The sequence below is a fragment of the Vombatus ursinus genome, unplaced genomic scaffold (assembly GCF_900497805.2).
Source record: "Vombatus ursinus unplaced genomic scaffold, bare-nosed wombat genome assembly UNPS02014807.1, whole genome shotgun sequence".
Taxonomy (NCBI): Eukaryota; Metazoa; Chordata; class Mammalia; order Diprotodontia; family Vombatidae; genus Vombatus; species Vombatus ursinus.
In genome coordinates, this window is record NW_020954585.1 from 43,109,267 (window position 1) to 43,114,633 (window position 5,367).

The 5,367-nt window shown below is 43.2% G+C and overlaps 1 long non-coding RNA gene across 1 annotated transcript; it reads left to right on the plus strand.

Moving 5' to 3' along the window:
* Positions 1-1,790: 1,790 nt before the first annotated feature.
* On the plus strand, positions 1,791-5,349 carry LOC114052226. Its single transcript, XR_003570230.1, has 3 exons — positions 1,791-1,943; positions 4,854-4,962; positions 5,136-5,349. It is a non-coding gene; the product is annotated as an uncharacterized LOC114052226 (long non-coding RNA).
* Positions 5,350-5,367: the final 18 nt, after the last annotated feature.

A 5,367-nucleotide genomic window follows, 5' to 3' on the forward strand; every position in this document is an offset into this window, starting at 1 on the left:
GGGGGGGAAGAGAAGGAGGAAAAGATAACTGAGCCTAAGAGACTAGGAGGAGGATACCATTAAAAGAAATAGGAAAATCAAAAGGAGGCTTAATCTTGATTAGGAAAAGTACTGGTGGAAGGCTGACCCAAGTGATTACCATTTCCTAGATGTGGTATCCTTAGCTTCTCTTTAGCACATTACATTTGAGCAATTAAGATATGTGTCTGGACAATGGCAGTGGTAGTAGGAGATAGAGAATATCTCTTAGGGATCACTCGCATCCTGCCCACAGGGAAGGAGGGTTATAATACTCTACTAAATCTGACTATTGGGCCACCCAACCAAGAATTTACCAAGAGTCTTTATGTAAGCAGGAGGAAAAGAGATGCCCTTGGGAGAGATGGAGGCCATATAAAAGATAGTTGATAATTATTTAGTGCTTTACGGTTACTAAATTTTTATGTCTGTTATCTCATTTAATCTTCACAATATCCCTTTGAAGTAGGTGGTGTATTTTATTTTATTATATTATGATATATTTTGCTGAGGAAACTGAAGCTCAGGTAGGTAAATGATGTGTCCAGGGTCTTATAGGTCCTAAGAGTCAAAGGCACATGAACTCAGGTTTTCTGACCCTAAATCAGTGCTCTGTTTCCTACACTAGGCTTCAGTGAACAGGGATTGTAAGAAAACATAGAAGGGAAGGAGAGTTATCATTGGGGTGAGTGGAGATATACAAAAACAAAGACTATTTTTGTCCATATAATTAGTTAAATGGTAATTAGGATTCCTGAGTATCCTACTGTCCTTTAGAAAGGAAATTCATATGGCCCTCTGAGTAAGAGAGTGGGGAGAAATATATTTTGAAATGAAGGTGATCTGGAAAGAAAAGATATCAATAAAACATTTTAAAAAGAAAAACTTTTATTGTGTGCTGCTGCCTTAGTCACCTAAATAACCAGAAGATACATAGCTAAGAGTATTATTGAGGACCTATTCTTTTAGGAATATGACTTCTTTTAAGATGTGAGAGTCTGGGGTGTAGGCAAAACATGATGCATAAAAATGTTTTGAGACAAGAATTAGAAAGGCAGAAGGACTTTAATTTTACAAATGGCCCTCTGTAAAGCTGAGAGGGAAAATAACTTCCCTCATGTCTCAGAGCTCCTTACTGGGGGAGCTGGGACCCAAACCCTCATCAGGTGCTCATTTATTTATTTATATTATCAGATTTCCTTTTCATATTTCTCATGCATTTAATTTGAACAACAATTTAATATTTAGAATATCCTCCTACACTGTCCTGTGTCTTTCTGTTTCCTGGTCCCTAGATCAACTCTCAAGCCCTATGCTGCCTTCTGATAATATAAGAATTTCTATCCTCTGCTCTTAGCTCCTATGCTCAGGCAGTCCATGTCCTTCTCCATGTTTGGACTCAGAACAAGGATAGGGTACTGCTAAAACATCTCTGGGAAAATCAGCACAGATGGATCAGATAACCAGTTTTCTGGAAAAGTTGCCATGCCCTGCTTAGAAATGAGAAGAATTGAATATGGAAACATTTTCGAATGTTTGAGTTTCCCCTTAAGCTCTATCTCCCACCTCTAAAGTCCTCAGGCTCCTGCCTCCTGACGTTACTCTTTTCTTACAGTGTAAGAGTACCGATTCCTAGCCCCCTGACTTCCACTGTTCCCCTTTTTTCTGGTGCTGTGGGCAGTGAAGGGTTAAATCCCATAGAGCTGGCGCTCTGACTCCAGGCTAGAGGGGCCCGGGAAGCTGGGGTCACTTCCTGCTCCGTCCCAGTCACCCTGAACTGGTCCCGGGTCCTCAGACTGGGATCGCCCCCTGAGAAGGACCCTAAAGTCCTCAGCATCTAACCAAAACCCTAAGGCAGGATACTTAAGGGGTTAAGTCCCCTGGGGCTGTATCCTGCCTTTCAGCTTTTCCCAGCCCCCAGAGCCGTGAGTCGGGGACACCTGGGTTCATGGGAAGTGGGGGCGGTCGAGAGTGGCCTGAGTGGCCCAAGGGGGAAAGACAAAGAACCTAGGAGGACTGGGAAGCTGGACACCTGGGTTCTGGAAGCTGTTTCCTCTCCTCATCCTGTTCCCCTGGGTGGGGGGCGGGGGCTGTTAGGGTGGAGGGAGAGAGGGAGAGTGCTAGAGGATTCTGGGTAGAGAGAGGGGGTCTAGGCTGTTGGGGAGGACTAGAGGCTTGAGCATTCTGGGAAAATGGAATTAAACCTAAAGAGGGACTAGGGGTTACAGGGCAGGAACCCTTTAGTGCTTCAATTCTGAAAGGAGACCTGGGTTCTGAGAAGGGAGCAAGGATTCTGGGTGGCATCAGGAGTTGTGGTTGTAGATTGGAAGATTTACTAGGAGAGAATTGGGTTGGGGGGCAGAACTCCTGAGTTCTGGTAAAAGAATCATGTGTATTGGGATGAGTCAGGGCCTGGAGGTTAGGGTGTCTGAATTTTCCTCTCTCTGTCCCTTTTTCAGGGTGACCCTGAGGATGATTCCTTCTCCTTTTTGTGTTTTGCATCCCCATCTTCATTTTGGGGCTTCCTTACAAATATAGAGGAAATCAACTAGGTCCTTTGGGATCTTTTAAGGGAAAAATCAGAAAAACTTTTGGGGCTCTGGTCATCCTCCTGCTCCTTTTTTGTTTTTTAAATCATTTTCTTCCTCAGGTGGACCTGGTGATTGCCCTGAGTCACCCTGACTTATTATTTAGGCCTATTGCTGCTTTCCACTAACGCTTTCATTTCCACTCTGGCTCACTGAGTCTGATAATTCCAATTCATGTATATGTGTATACATACATACATACCTATCTCCTGCCAGTCCATCCTTTGTATACAGATTGAACCCTTCCCTGTTCTTCCCAGAAATGCTTATATGCAGCAAGGCAATTAGAAAATCTTCTCTCCCCAGGTTTGTAGAGTACAAGAGTTGGGGAGAGTTGTTTTTTCTCTTCTCCTGTCTTCAGTTAGGATTACCCTTTCCCAAACATCCATCAGTTGGAAGCTTTTCTTAATCTAAGAAAAAAATCTTGAGGGATAAAAAATTGCTTATTAAAGCCTAACCTTTCTGCCTCCTACTTACTGTCCTTTGTAGTATTTCCCTTGGGGTCTGCCCTTTGTAGAGAAAAGAAAAAAAAATATGTAGTCAACATAGCTTTCTTTCCTTCCTCTTTAATCTCTCAGTTCTTTATTCATTCCTCTTCTTTGGACCCTTCTCCAAGATTTCCTTCCCCTTCCTATGCAAGCACAAGAACACTTATATGTATCCTATATCCAGGAGTATACTGGTAAATGTTTAACGGCTGGCTCTCTGAAAACAACAACAACAAAAAACTTATGCATGGTATGCTTTTACGTTTAATTTGCATTATTAACATTTTCTCCATCACTTTCTTAAGTCTAGACAACAGAATAATAAATCAAACCCGGATGTGAAGTACAGGCTAATTTCTGAGTTACAAATGCCCGCACTGAATATATAATAATAGGCATAGCTGATAGGAAGTGGCTCCAACATACCACTGCCTATGCCTAGCATTCTCTTCCCCCTTCTCGCCAAAACCTAACCTCACCATTTTTATACCATTTTCCCATTCTTATATGCCAGCACCATCATTTGTTTTGAGTGACAGTTGGCCATGTCTGTCTTTGGGGCCACTCTGACCCCCTTGATCTTTTTCTGCTATCCTCATATAAAATCTCTTATTCAAAGGCATTGAATCAGACCTATTTTGGAAAGTCTTAAAGAAAGAGCTGGGTGTATCTAGCTCCCTAAGTATCATAAAGAGCTAGCATCATACTTTCTTGACCTCAGAAAAAAATTTAAGAAGGGATATGAGGCTGTGAAAAGATTTAGGTGGATGTTACTTAATTTTTATCTTAGTTCTGGCTCTTCATATATAATTTAATCCTATATTGGAGCATAAAATAATTGAAATTATACCTAGTCGTGAAACACTTCTTTAGGTCATGCTGTCCTTTCTCTTGCTGCCAGGAAGGTCTATTCTTTCCCTAGCTGAGAAGTACACTTCATTCAGTCTATGGAAGGTGGTTCAGGAGCTACCATGGGAGTTCTCTTCTTTTTTTTGCCTTCCTTTGGCTGTGCTTAATAACCTCATACATCTACTTCTAAGTGGTATAATTGTACCTTCCTACGGCAACTTTTCCTGCTCTGCTTGAGACCAGCAAGCCAAACCCGAGTCTCTTCCTGAGGTTGTCCCAATACTTGAATAACGGGGAAGGGGAAGGTACTCCTATAACGTTGGAAAACTTGTTCTCCCCAAGGCAAGTGATCTTTTTTTTTAACCCTTTAAATGTCAAAGACAACCCCAGCTCTTTCCAAGCCTCATAAAGGTAGCATTTATTGGCCTTAATTAGCAGCTCTATTAAGGAAGAAAAATTAGAGCCTTAATGAGCTTCCCTGATTGGTGAAATAACAGGTTTACCTTGCCTGGTTTCCCAGCCCCTAGGCATCTATGTTGTGGGGTGAGAACCTCATATTTCCCCTTCCCCCACCCTACTGTGGGAGGTCTAATGCCTTCTAAGCCCAAAATAGAGTTCAAAGTATTTATGCCTAATGAGCTTTTAATTGGGCTTCTTAATTTACCTTACTGGTTTCTTGAAATACCAAAACCTAGATCAAGAAACACTCCCAGAGAAAAGAGGGGAGAATGAGAACCAAAGAAACGGGGAGGAAGGGTATTAAAACCAGAGGAAGGGAAAACTGAGCCTCAGAGAGAAAGAATATGACCAGAGAACCTAACTTTCACACCACAATTAAATCCTTCAATTGTCTTCAGTATGCAAAATCAATTCCCAGCCCTGTCACATTCTCATCTCTTTCCTTCCCTAGGGTCCCTTGAACCCCACACCGGCCCTGATCTCTAGGATGGAGCAAGGGGCAGAGTTATGGGGCCCAGATCTCCAGGGCCCCGAGGAGAGCCTGAGAGATGGTCATAAAGGTGAGGGGAATAAGAAGAGAATTGTGGTCCTAAGACAAGAGACAGACTGGGGAGTAGATTGTCAGGGTTCTTGGGAGGGGAACAGGTCTAGTGGAAAACCAAAGGGATATATTGGGTCTGGACACCTGGATTCCGAGAGGGACTGGAGTTTGGATTTTCCCTTTCTCCCATAGGTGCTAGAAGTGAAAATGAAGAGGAGAATCTTCAGCCAGAGGGGTCAGGGGATGAGATGCCTTTGGGAGACCCACCCCATAGTCCAGAACTCAAGAATCCCCCAGAGATGCCCCTGGAGGAGATTCCTTTGGATAATCCAGCCTCTGAGTCAGTTCCTGCCCCCTCAGATTGGACCAAGGCCTGTGAGACAGGCTGGCAATGGGGGGCCCTGACTACCTGGAATAGCCCCCC